A 14,176-nucleotide genomic window follows, 5' to 3' on the forward strand; every position below is an offset into this window, starting at 1 on the left:
ATGGTGTTTGCTGCTTGGCAGGGGGTTGGACTCGATGGCCCTTGTGGTCTCTTCCAACTCTAGGATTCTATGATTGCGCACGCATGCATGTGCAAACGCTATTTCCGGCGCGGAGGAGGCGTTCGCAGCTTCCCATTGATTGCAGGAGCTTCCTGCAGCCAATGGAAAGCCGGCCAGCACTGGGAAAGGCGGTCCCCACTCTGGTCTGCGCCAGTTTAGTGCGGCGCATGGGAGCCAACCGAGTGGGCAGTGGGGGTCCATGGGCCGGTTAAACGACCCCCATGGGCCGCTTTAGGCCCAAGGGCCCTAGGTTGCCGACCCCTGCTTTTCCTGCAGGATCATGTGACTTCTCTAGAGCAAGCGGCTCCAGTGATGTAAACGGTTTTAAGTCTTCAAATCCTGTTACAGTCCAGGTCTCTTTTAGCATGAGCTGACGTTTTGGAAACTGCAGCTGGCTCAGAACCGGGCAGCTTTTTTGTACCTATATTTGAGATCCTATTTTGATTTATGTGGGAAATCTTCAAATTGGCTGTGTATTTTTTTTTAATGTGTTATTCGTTGTTTATGACTACTTTTGTTATGTTGCAGCTATGTATTTTTTTTCATGTCCTAAGCCAGGGGCCGGCAACGTGGGGCCCACAGGCAGGATGCGGCCCATGAAGACTGTTTCACCAGCCCACGAGCCGCCCCCAAACTGAGCGGCTTGCTCGGCGAGTCCCCCGCACGCTGTGCTAAACCGGCGCAGTGCAGCGACATGCCAAACGGTGCCAAAAACCGTTTGCACACATGCAGATACCGGAAATCGCTTACTAATATTATGACACAAAAGCAATGATTATGAATTCAGAGCAGCAGCGATTATAATCCTTGGGAGGTGTGTGTGTGTGTGTGTGTTAGCAATCACCTGTGCTATAAGGGGGCCTTGGGAAATGGTGCCACAATTTTTTTAAAAAATGTCTTTATTTATTACATTTATATCGCACCTTTCCATTTTTATTGCCGCAATAACCCTGAGAGATGGGTCTCAGGCTAAAGGTCATCCACTGAGCGTCACAACTGGGGGTGCATTCTAGGACTACAGTCCTAGTCCGGCACTGCAACCACTAAACCACACTGCCTCACCTCTGGATGGCAGGGTCTATGGGGCCGGACCGCTGGTGGAGCTGACAATGAAGCTGGTTAATAAATAAGTCTTAGCACATATAGCCAATTGCAAATGTTCAAAGCCCGAAACATACCTGGGCACCTTAATCCTGACACACCTGTATAGTGTGGCAGGCCAGTATAATTAACCCCTTCCTGCAAGTGGTTGAGGCCGTGTGTGTTTGTGTTGAGGCTAAGCAGAACAGTGCCCTGCCTTAAGGCTCCTTAGCAGCTTGCGGCTGCAATGAGATTTGAACTATGGTTGCAATGGACCTGGGAGATCAGTTCACAGCCTCGCTTTGCCATTGTAGTGGTGACCCAAAGGGCCACAATAAATGTGCTAATGTGAACCCCTGTAAATCCTTGAGTGTGCTTTTAATAGAGAAGTGATGGTAGCCTGTTATTTTATGATTTTGCATGTTGCCGCCCCCTCATTGGGGCAGAAATAGCCCTTCGGCCAGTCACTGTTTCTCAGCCTTGCCTACCGCACAGGGCTGTAGTGGGATTAATGTGTTAAAAATCCTGCAAGTCACATTTGCTCCTTGGAGAAAAGGGTGAGCTATCAATGCAATAACGGCGCTCTCCAGCATTTCCTCGAAGAAGCAGTAGCAGATACGCAGTGACTCCCGCATCCGCTCACCTGGGCGGCAGGTGAGAGGCCTGGGAAGCCACCTCTTCGAGTTCCCCCTTCGGACCTGACCCACCGGGAGCGTCAGGATGGCTACCACCCGCTTTCGCGCTAGCTATCCAAACGGCGAACGGAAGGGCGCTTTGCACGTGCCCAGAGGCACTCCTGGCACTCCACACCTGCCCATTCCTTTCTGCTGCGCTCTGCCCTGAATCCGAATCCTAGCCCAGATTAAACTCCAGCAAAAATAACGCTAACAATAATCAAAGCGGTTCAAAGAAAAGCGCGTGGCGAAGCCTTCGATCCGGCGAAGAAGGAGCGCAGCCTGAACTTTCTCACGTGCGGAGCCCCTAAAAACACCCCCACCCACCCCCCAAAATACTACTCCGCTCTGCAACTTGCGCCGTCGGCGGATGCAATGCAGATGGCGAGCAGGTTCGATTTTCTTTCTCCCATTTGCAAGCCTCTTTCTCTCCCTGCAGCTTGAACGGTTCCTTTGCACGGTGCAGCAGCAGGCGCTGGGGTTTTGCAACGCATGCATGCACCCGGGAAAAGGTGTGCATGTGCGCATGCATGCGTGTGCATGAGCTGGGGGTGGGCTGGCAATCCCTACTGCCCGGTCCCGGGAAGAGGGAGGTGGAGAGAGAGAGAGAGAGAGCGAGAGAGAAAGAGAGAGGAGCGGGAAGGGGGCTGGTTGGTTCGCTCTTGACGCGAGGAAGTGCAAAACAGCAGTTGCTTTAGGAAGTCAATCGCTGGGGCTGGGGGACGCGTGCGCAGTGGAGACCCTGCCAGCCAGTATTTTTTCTTCTTCTTCAAAGCTTGCTTTCCAATTCTCTCGTCGCCTCCTTCCCTCCCCCCTCCCTTTCCTCAAAGGGTGTCGATTCTGGAGCTTTAAAATAAGAGGCGAGGAAGAAGCGGCCCGGGGGGGTTGGAAGGCAAGCAAGGCACGGATGTGCTCCAGCCGGCGGGGGGAGGCTGCAGGGGCCTCGGATGCACAGAACGTGAGTAACCCCCACTCTCCTTTTTTTTTGCAAAAAAAATATATATTCTCTTAATCTACGGAAAGACAGACCGGCATTCACTCTCCCTGGTCCTCGGCGCGGGTGCAAAAGGGAAGCGATCGGGCCGGGGGTGGGGGGCAGAGGAGGGGGGTGTTTCCTTGGAGGAGGGGAGGGAAAGAGCGGGATCGGAGCAGACCTTGCAAAAGAGAGAGAGAGGGAGAGAGAGAGGAAAAGCCCCTCCGCCCCCTCCCCGGTCCTCTTCCTGTCTTTGCATCGCGTTGCAAAAAAAAAGAGACGAAAAACGGCTTTCCTGAAACTGCCGCGCGGGGAAGCGAGAGAGAGAGCTTCTTTCTCCCTCCCGTCTTCATAAATGCATCAAGTGTGCCACGGGGGGGGGGGCAGAGAGATCCAGTTGCAATGGACTGGGAGGAGATGGGCAGCCAGGGTGGGGGTGGAGGGAAAGAAATAAGCCAACACACACACACAGGCACCCCAGCTGCTTCGTGCCTGCAAATTGCTGGACTTGGGAGGGAGGCAAGCAAAGCTTGTGGATTTGGAGTGGGGGGGGTGGCCGCGTCCCGTTTTGCCAATTGAGCGAGGGTCTCTCTCTCTCTCCTCACACCCCGTCCGCTGGGGTGGGGAGGGCACATTACATTTTTTTAAAAAATAACACCCGCCCTATGGCCCTTTGCTTTTAAAATGAAAGCCATGTGCGGTGGTTTGCATACGATTTGAGAGAGAGAAAGCGAGGGAGCCTTCTCTATGCGTGGCTTTTGCTCGGAAGGGGATCCGGAATGGGAGTTTGCATCGCTTGCAACGCCTTCGGTTGCCAGCTCCGGGGTGGGGTGGGGGGGCTTCCCTTTTGGAAGGAGCAGCCAGGGCCGGAGGCTGGCGCGCGCCCTCCGGCTTCCTCCTCCGTGACCCGGGGATTTGCCGGGCGAGTCGCGTGGCGAGTGATGCCCGTCAGCCCTTGCACGAGTTGCTCGGAGCAAATATAAATTAATGCATGCATATATGTATGTATGTGTGCGCGCGCATATATATACATGCATTTATATATATTTTATTTATATATGTGTGTGTGCATTAAAAAAAATCAGGGTTGCGTTGGAAAGCTCCTTCAAGAGGGCGCTCCCAGCAGCCCGGCTGGGCTGCAGTCCCTTCCTAGCTTGCATGCATGCCTGTCCGCATTGCAAGAGTGTTCCCCCACCCCGCCCGCTCTGCTGCATCCTCGCCCCCCCCCCCGACGGTGGAGGGAAGGGAGGCGCAGGGGCTTTCCCATTCCAGAGTCTGCGGTGGGGGTTTCCCCTCCTCCTCCTCTTCCTCCCTGCAAATATCCTCTCTTTCCCTCTCTCCAATTCCTCTCCCCCCTCCCCACTCTTCAGCCCCACCCTGTAGAGCGGGCATCCTCTGCCGGAGCAAGGGAACCCCTGCTTTTGCACCGGGAGAGACAGCCCGCAGCAGAGATCTCCCCCTTTTCTAGAGCAAGGAAATAGGACATGGGGGGTATTCGGGTGTGGGATTTCCCTGTCTTTTAATTCCGGGGCTTCCCAGCGGAGAGGAGACCCGGCCTCGCCCAAGGAAGAGCTGCGTTTTGCCTGGCACCCCCACCGCATTACCTCCGAAAGCCCAGTTTAGTGGTGGCTCTTCTCCGGCATCCATGCTCTCTCTCTGCATGCAGAAATCCCCGCTGAATCCTTGGCGGAGGCATCCCAAGAAATGGGGGCAGGAGATATTCCTTGGTGATGGACAGCTGCCAGTCAGAATGGACGGGCCACTGGACAGGAGGAGCCAGAGAGATCTGCTTCAGTTACAAGGGACGTGTTCTGTTTGTTTTTTAAAGGCTGCCTGGCTGAAAGTACCATGGCGATATACGTAATTTTGGCCGTGCTGGGATTCGATCTCATGACAGCCCTGTGATGGAGGTCATCCCTAGCTCCCGCGTTGCAGATTCTGGAAAGGGAAAAAAAGGAGAAGCAAAGGGTGCGAAAGAGCTCAAGGCTAGGGAGGGATCTGAAGCCTGGCTTGTATTTTTATATTCATTTTATTGCTTTTTTATCTGACATGGTTCTCCCTTTCCTCATCCAATTCTGTGGGGTAGTTAAGGATCAGAGGCAGTGGCTGACCCATTGAGCTTTGTGAATGGGTCAGGATTTGAACCCAGGTCCTGGTTCGGTTACGCTGTCCTTCTGGTGGAACCCTGAGTTTCCTGCAGAATGTTCAGTCTTTGTCGATACTGCCTCCGCATATCGACTGACATATGATACTGACTTTGAGAGGCATTGTGGTCTAGTGGTCAGAGTGTCGGACTAGGTCCTGGGAGGCCAGGGTTTGAGTCCCCACTTGGTCACGAAACTCACTGGGTGACCTTGGGAGCTGGTCACTCCTCGTTAGAAACTCAGATATATAAGCTTAGGCGCCAAATGGCTCCTTAAACCAGGGTTATAGTCGCACAACAGAACGCCTTGTTGCCATTTTGGTGCCGGGCAGCTCAAAAGTCGTATGTTTCAACGCAAGTTTTCGGTTCCTGGAATTCGTTCTGATTGTGCAGATAAAATATGATGGGTGGGATTCTACAGGGTGTGTTGTTAGTGTGTGAGAACAGTCACGTTTGGTTCGAGGATGCCCGGGCATGTACCTCCAGATGGTGGAGATTTCAGTCACCGTTCTTAGCACCCAGGCATCTTCACTTGGTCACAGGTGGCCGATAAGGTAAAGGTAAAGGGACCCCTGACCATTAGGTCCAGTCGTGACCGACTCTGGGGTTGCGGCGCTCCTGTCACTTTATTGGCCAACGGAGCCGGCGTACAGCTTCCGGGTCATGTGGCCAGCATGACTAAGCCGCTTCTGGCGAACCAGAGCAGCGCACGGAAACGCCATTTACCTTCCCGCCAGAGCGGTACCTATTTATCTACTTGCACTTTGACGTGCTTTTGCACTGCTAGGTTGGCAGGAGCAGGGACCGAGCAACAGGAGCTCACCCCGTCGCGGAGATTCAAACCGCTGACCTTCTGATCGGCAAGTCCTAGGCTCTGTGGTTTAACCCACAGCGCCACCCGCGTCCCGGGTGCAAAATGCACCTGGCAAATTTTGAAATGCTGAAGTCGCTGCCTCTCAGCCTGACCTACCTCGCAGGCCTGTTGTAGGGATTAAATGAGTAGGGATAGAAGCATGTTTGCCACCATGAACTCCTTGGCAGGAAAACGTGAGATGCAAATGCAATTAACAACAAATATCTCCGGTTAAAGACGAGGAAACATCTTTTTCTGCCAGTCAGAGAGGTCAGGCAGACCAGTGGTCTCTGCCTAAGGTGTCCTTCTGTTTTTCTGTAACTTTTTTTGTTGAATTCAGGAGGAATTGGTGGAAATAGGTGCAGTGTGAACCTTCCAAGCGCTTGTGTGAATTGCGATTTGTCTCGTCCAGCACACTTTGGGGATATCTTAAGCCCAGTGGCTGTACCTCTCGATCTGAATGGGGGGACCGTTCAGATTGCAAAAACAACAAAGGCGGCGGCACCCTCCGTTTGTTTTGCTTTCCTGGCACAGGCGACGCGCAGCTGCGGCTTTGCAAAACGGAGAAACGTCAAAATGGGAAAGATGCGAGAGTCAATTAAAAGATCATTTATAAAACCACAAATTTAGAAAAAGGACTCCCACACTCGCTGCTTGGAGCCTAAGCTGCTCTCAGCTAGCGCCGACGAAGGAGAAGGCGGTGGCACAATTTGCCAGCCAGGTGGGGGCGGGCAGGTGGCGTCTGCCCCCCAGCAGGGGACCTGAGCGACATGCAGGTGTCTCTGTGCATGCCCAGCACTCAAATGTGGAAGGGAACCCCAGAAGGCATGGCAAGACCCCCTGAGAAACAAATACCCATCCAGCCCACCCTCTCAGATTGGCTTCTGCAGGCCTCATTCTCCAGACCATCTTCCTCAACGTGGCAGCACCCAAATATTTTGTACTACAGCTCCCAGTAGCATCAGCCAGTTGCACTCCAAAACACCTGGGGGGGGTGCGCTAAGTTGGCGAAGGCAACTGCAAACCCTTTTTGCATTTGTATGGATTAAGGCTTTTGGTGTGGCAGAACTTTGGAACTTCCTGCCTGTTGATATCAAGGCAGGTGCCTTCGCTGTACTTTTCTCGGCAGCTGCTACAAATAATAATAATTAATAATAATTGTACCCTGCCCATCTGGCTGGGTTTCCCCAGCCACTCTGGGCGGCTTCCGTAAAGACCAAAAATACACTAAGATGTCACACACTAAAAACTTCCCTGAACAGGGATGCCTTAAGATGTCTTCTGAATGTCAGGTAGTTGTTGTTCTCTTTGACATCTAGTGGAAGGGTGTTCCACAGGGTGGGCGCCACCACCGAGAAGGCCCTCTGCCTGGTTCCCTGTAGCTTTGCTTCTCGCAATGAGGGAACTGCCAGAAGGCCCTCGGCGTCTGGGCAGAACGATGGGGGTGGACACGCTCCTTCAGGTATACTGGGCCGAGGCCATTTAGGGCTTTAAAGGTCAACACAAACGTTTTTGTGTGCGCATTCTTCTTATTGGTGATTTTATTCGTTTTATCATTTTTCGCAAACTGCTTTGAGGTTTTGTTTTGTTTTTTTGCAATCAAGCAGTCAGTCAATGTTACGGAATAAATTAAAATAAATCGATTATGAGGAGCTGCTTGGTGCTGCCCCATTTAGCTAACTATGGTCCACACTCCACTGGCTGGCAGTGGCTCTGCAGGATTGCACTAGGAGTCTTTCCCCAGCTAACAAAATGAATTTCAACAGGGACAAATGTCAGGTTCTGCACTTAGGCAGGAAGAACCAGCTGCACAAATATAAGATGGGGGACACCTGGCTTGCTGGTAGTACAGATGAAAAGGATCTAGGGGTCTTGGTGGACCACAAGCTGAACATGAGTCAACAGTATGATGCTTTATTTTGGTAAAGGTAAAGGACCCCTGACAGTTAAGGCCAGTCGCGAACAACTCTGGGGTTGCGGTGTTCCTCTCAATTTACAGGCCGAGGGGCTTGGCGTTTGTCCGCAGACAGCTTCTGGGTCATGTGGCCAGCATGACAGCCGCTTCTGGCAAAACTAGAGCAGTGCACAAAAACGCCGTTTACCTTCCCGCCAGAGCAGTACCTAATTATCTACTTGCACTTTGACGTGCTTTCAAACTGCTAGGTTGGCAGGAGCAGGGACCGAGCAACAGGAGCTCACCCCGTCACGGGGATTCGAACCGCCGACCTTCTGATTGGCAAGCCCAAGAGGCTCAGTGGTTTAGACCACAGCGCCACCCGCGTCCTGCATTGTTTTGAGCGATGAGCTAATTTTGTTTTTGAGAGAGAGAGGATTCCCTTCTTTTCTTTTGATAGAAAAGTTGTTTCGGTGCGAGATTGTTTAAAAGGCAGGTCCCTGCCCTAGAGAGCCTACAATTGAAGACCCCGCTTTGGGGAGCCTAAAGGGGAGGGGGCGAAGGAGAGAAGGGTGAATGGGAAAGATATGTATCCTGTTCATTTACACGTACCAAGGGTTCGTTTCTGTAATGCAGAGGTGGAGCATTTTTCATTCTGCCCTGTACTCGTCGCATGCAGCACTGTTTCCATTCTGCTGCGGTTCGCCTTCTTCCATAAACAACACTTTTTGTCTCATTTTGTTTGCTGTAGCAAAAGTGTGCAATTCGGATAAGTTACATTATTCCACCCCATTCATTTGCAAAAGCAGGTGGGAGGCGAACGTGACTGTTTGCTGACTGAAAGCAACTGGGACAACAGCAAATCCTGATCGTATTGGCCAGGTGGGTTTCTGCTCTGGACATGGACGGGTATGCCGGCTATGGCAGATTGCACCCCTGTTTCCATTTCTGTTTGAATCTCCAACATGACGTCCCTAGTGAGGACTAAGGGGCTGTGCCAAAAGCTTTATAGGAAGAGTGGCTCTTGGGATGTAAGGATGGAGAGAGAAACTGAGGACGAGGCCTAGGACCCACGTACCTATGGGACCACCTCTCCTGGTATGCCCCGCGGAGGACCTGAAGGTCCACAAATGACAACACTTTGGAGGTCCCAAGTCACAAGGTCGTTAGATTGGTCTCAACTAGGGCCAGGGCCTTTTCAGTACTGGCCCCGACTTGGTGGAACGCTCTGTCACAAGAGACTAGGGCCCTGCAGGACTTGACATCTTTCCGCAGGGCCTGCAAGACAGAGCTGTTCCGCCTGGCCTTTGGTTTGGACTCAGTCTGACCCTTATGTTTCCCTCCCCTGTATTTTAATTTTTTTCCCCTATTAAGTTTTTATTGTTATTTTACTGGTGTTAGCCGCCCTGAGCCCGGCTCTGGCCGGGGAGGACGGGGTATAAATAAATTATTATTATTATTATTATTAGAATTTGTTTACCCCCTCCGTCCAAAGATCACTGGGCAGTTCACAACATAAAAGTACAAAAGGAAAAGTACAAAAGGAAAACCCGGGATAGCTCAGTCTGTAGAGCAAGAGACTCTTAATCTCAAGGACATGGGTTCGATCCCTGCCCTGGGCAAAAGATTCCCTTCCAAATCTGCAAGTGTGTCTATAAAGCGCAAAACACATTGGCGGTTGAATCTTCATACTACACTTAAGTAAAGCCTTGCCTTAATAATAATAATAATTTATTATTTATACCCCGCCCATCTGGCTGGGTTTCCCCAGCCACTCTGGGCGGCTTCCAACACAATATTAAAATAAAGTAATGCATCAAAAAGAATTTCATTCATTCAAAGAACGTAAACGTAACCGTTCTGCCCCTGCCAGTGCTCACCCAAATTTTCCTATTTCCCCCCCTTAGTTGGGAAAATTGAGGGAGAAAGGCCTGGGGGATGGGGTGGGATCTGCTTTCCCCCTCCCTCCAGTTTCCTGAGCTCACAGACTTCTAGGTGGAAGAGGTGAATTGGCTCCTGCTAGATAAGGACGACTAGCTGAAACCTTGCAGAAATACTGGAAAGCATTTTTCGGTGCATACGGCAATGGGAGGAAGCACATTCCCCGGAACGTGCCACAGTGGCTCCTGTCACAGTCGCTGCAGCCTGTAGATGTTGTACGATTGGGGGTGAAGGTGGGTCTCCTCTAGGGAACCGTCAACCTGTCTGGGAAGGAAGCAGTTTTCCTTAAGCAGCTCTGCGGAGCCTTCCAAGAGACCTTGGCAGACATCAGGTTGTTTAAGAGGCCGCTGGCAGATTCTGATGTTTGGCTACTCTTCATTTCCCCTCCAGACTCAGTACCGTATCCACACACACCAAAACAGACCAGATCTCCTTGTTTCCCGGACACCTAGGGTTCCTTGAACTCCGCAGGCCAGATGGCGTAGATCTGGAGTTCCCCTTGTGCTTGAAAAATTGTTGCATTTATTTTACAGTGGTACCTTGGTTCTTATACTTAATCCGTTCCAAAACCAAAGCATTCCAAAACCAAGCTATGCTTTGAAAAAGTAATGCAAAACGGATTAATCCGTTCCAGACTTTTAAAAACAACCCCTAAAACGGCAATTTAACATGAATTTTACTATCTAATGAGACCATTGATCCATAAAATGAAAGCAATAATCAATGTACTGTACTGTAAAATAAATAAAACAGTATTGTAGAAGATAAAAAATTAAAAAAATTCTTACCTGCACTGATGATAGTCATTGTTTGGATGGGGGGGCTTTTATCCATTTCCGCAGTCAATCAATCAATCAATCAATCAGTAGCTGAACTGGGATCCACACAGTAACAAAAACAAGTTAACTGAAAAAGCCTCAAAACAAAAAACGCAAAATAAATAGCAAAAACGAAAGCACCAAATATAAGCTCCAAATATCACCTCAGAGCACTGCAATCGGAAAAGGAAGGCTTGAATTGCAATGGGGGTGGGGGATGGACGCAAATTAGCAGCGCAACAGGAAACACAGGGGGACTCAAAACAGAGCACGTTCGGATTCCCCCCAAAAAGTTTGAAAACCGGAACACCTACTTCCTGTTTTGCAGCGTTTGGGTTCCAAGTTGTTCGTGAACGAAGCTGTTCGAAAACCAAGGTACCGCTGTATTTGGTTTTTCGGCATCCGTCTGTCTCGGGAGAGACAGTGGAAGAGCGTGCCGTCAGGGGTGAAGTCCAGCCGTTGGGGAGTTGCAGCGCCTGCTGTGGCTGTAGAGACTGATAGGGGAGAGACATGTTTCGTTGCAGCTGGGGCAGAGGAAGGTTTCTTGCTGGGCTGCTGCAGATACACCACGGTGTTTCTTTTATATTTATTGCATTTATATTCTACTTTTTCCCCCTCCAAGGAGCACACACGGTTCTCCCTCTCCTCATTTAATCCCCACAATGACCCTGTGAGGTAGGTTAGGCTGAGGGGCAGGAACCGAACCCAAGTCACCCGTTGAGCTTCGTGGCCAAGTGGGGATTTGAACCCAGGTCCCAGTTTGACACTCTAACCACTTTGACACACTGTCTCACTGCCGTGATGTTTGTAACAAGCTCCATCCTGTTCCATATACACCTGTCTGATCACCTGAAGAAGCCTTCCTGGTTGTTCCACAGTTAATTCACTTTCATATAATTTCTTTGTGACGTGAGGCTTTTAGCACAGTAATGTGAAATCCAGCTCCGAGGGCCTTTTGGCGGTTCCCTCATTGCGAGAAGTGAAATTATAGGGAACCAGGCCGAGGGCCTTCTCAGTAGTGGCGCCCTTCAGATGTCAAGGAAATAAACAACTATCTGACTTCTAGAAGACATCTGAAGGCAGCCCTGTCTAGGGGAGTTTTTAATGTTTGATGTTTTATCATGTTTTTAATATTCTGTTAGGAGCTGCCCAGAGTGGCTGGGGAAACCCAACCAGATGGGTGGGGTATAAATAAATAAATAAATAAATAAATAATTTATTTATTTATTTATTTATTTATTTATTTATTTATTTATTTATTTATTGAGTAGTGTTCTTATTAAAATCAGAGAGGCACCTACAATTCTGGTTGGTTGTCGCCTGCTGAAAAATTGCTTGTTTCGCGAAGCATTTTTGGAGAATTTGATAGTTTGTCATTTGTTCTGTATTTTATGATCTTATAATTTTTCATATGTATATGTAAAGGTAAAGGGACCACTTACCATTAGGTCCAGTCGTGGCCGACTCTGGGGTTGTGGCGCTCATCTCGCTTTACTGGCCGAGGGAGCCGGAGTACAGCTTCCGGGTCATGTGGCCAGCATGACTAAGCCGCTTCTGGCGAACCAGAGCAGCGCACGGAAACGCCATTTACTTTCCCGTCGGAGTGGTACCTATTTATCTACTTGCACTTTGACGTGCTTTCGAACTGCTAGGTTGGCAGGAGCAGGGACCGAGCAACGGGAGCTCACCCCATCATGGGGATTCAAACCGATGACCTTCTGATCGGCAAGCCCAAGAGGCTCAGTGGTTTAACCCACAGCACCACCTGCGTCCCATATAAATATATATATATAGAGAGAGAGAGAAAGACTCACACACACACATATATATCTCTTAGATGCTTGCAAAGGATATAAGGAAATATTTGTTTTTCTCAGATAGTTTTGTCTGCCTGTGAAAGTGATCCGCTGAATATTAGGAGAGAGCATCCTCTTGTCTGGTCAACTTTTGAGCCTCCAGGCAGCCTCAAAAAATATAATAAAAATAAAAAAGAGGTTGTAACCAGAGACTTGAAAGGGATTTGCTGTCCCACTCTCAACTCTTTCTGCTGCTTTTCCTTGCTTGTGTTCCCAAGGCATTTTCAGGCGCATAACTAGGAGAAGTCCGAAGGCATGCGTTCACAAAATGGGAACAGGCAAGACTGCAATCTTGAAATCTTGTCTCCTCCTTGATAGCCAAAGTGGAAATTCCATGCACAGAGGTTGTGTCTCGCTGAATGGCACAGAATTTGGGGGCAAGGCGGGTTGTGTGGTTTCTCGTCTCCCTTTTTTTCCTCTGGGGTGTTTCGTTGGCAGCTGTTGGGAGCAGAGAGCCCTGGTCAAAACAGAAACGGTCAGCGAGGCAATTTTCATGATTGTGCATGTGGAAAACGTGGGGAGCCAAAGTGCGGCACTGTGTACACAAAGCACCGCAGTTGTGAGAGCGAAAGAGGAAATGTGTGCTGTGCTATTGAATCAGTACCTTAGGAAGGTGTGGAGCGATGGAGAAAGATGAGAAGTTAGGACGTGTTGAATTTTCCAATTTCCAAGAACGAGGTGTGCTAAAAAGTTGACATGACCTTGGAATTCAAAAGATATTTGGTTAAGTTAACATAATTTAGTTTTGCTTGGTAAGTAACGCATTCACTCAAATGTAACGTGCACCTTTTTTGGGCCAAATTACGTCACAAAAATCCGGGTGCGACATTAGATTTGATTGTGCATTTACATTCACCAGCAAAAAAAAAAAATGGTTTTGAAAATTGAGGTGCGCCTTAGATTTGCTGGTGCATCAGATTTGCGTAAATACGGTAAAATGTGTGCAAAGTGGCATAGAAATCATTAGAAATGTTTGCCAAGTACTAGCAGTTAAATTATATATTGCTTTTGTTTTTATTTTCTTCGGTTATTAAGCATTGCCTGACATTTTCGGAAGGTAAAATTAAAATTCTTTGTTTTTCCGAAAGCAGTTTCTGTGCTTACAGAATCCTAGAATTGGAAAGAGACCATGAGAGTTATCTAGTCCAACCCCCTGCAATGCAGGAATCTTTTGCGCAGCATCAGACTCGAACCCACAACCAACCCTGAGGTTAAGAGTCTCATGCTCTGCTAACTGATGATTATATTAAAGTTATTAGATGCCAAACTTTCGGAGCTGGCATCAAATTCTTCCAGCCTTTCCAAGTCCTTTTTTTAAAAAAATGATATTTATTAAGGTTTCAAAGAAAAGAATTACATAGATAAAAAGAAAAGAAAAAAAGACAGAAATAAGAATAAAAGAAAAATACAAAAAACAGATAAAAAACACTTTAAAAAAATACATCAATCTTTCCACCTTAGATTCATTTCCTTGCTTCCCTGACCTCCTCACACCTCCCTTTTTTGTATTCCAATTCAGTTAGTTAATTCAGCAATTTCTTTCCCTCTTTGTTTTTATCTTAATCCTTTAACTTAATATATTATAACTTTGGATTCTCACCTGTTAATAATCCATTTTTACATACACCTTTATAACATTGCTGCTTAAACCACTTAACTTCATTCTGACATCATTCTAACATTCATTAATTTTGCAAAATTTCTGTAAATAATCTTTAAATTTCTTCCAATCTTCTTCCACCGACTCTTCTCCCTGGTCTCGGATTCTGCCAGTCATTTCCGCCAATTCCATGTAGTCCATCACCTTCATCTGCCATTCTTCCAGAGTGGGTAGATCTTGTGTGTTCCAATACTTTGCAATAAGTATTCTTTGCAATTCTTTAC

At 48.7% G+C, this 14,176-nt stretch overlaps 1 protein-coding gene across 1 annotated transcript in view; it reads left to right on the top strand.

The window, feature by feature from the left end:
- Positions 1-2,550: 2,550 nt before the first annotated feature.
- RGS19 (regulator of G protein signaling 19) overlaps positions 2,551-14,176 on the top strand; it is a 66,398-nt gene continuing 54,772 nt past the window's right edge. The window contains exon 1 of the mRNA XM_082226528.1: positions 2,551-2,772. The gene's annotated coding sequence lies outside the window, so the exon portion shown is untranslated. The remainder of the gene's footprint in view (positions 2,773-14,176) is intronic.

This window comes from Podarcis vaucheri, assembly GCF_965113315.1.
Source record: "Podarcis vaucheri genome assembly, chromosome: 6".
In the NCBI taxonomy this organism is placed as follows: domain Eukaryota; kingdom Metazoa; phylum Chordata; class Lepidosauria; order Squamata; family Lacertidae; genus Podarcis; species Podarcis vaucheri.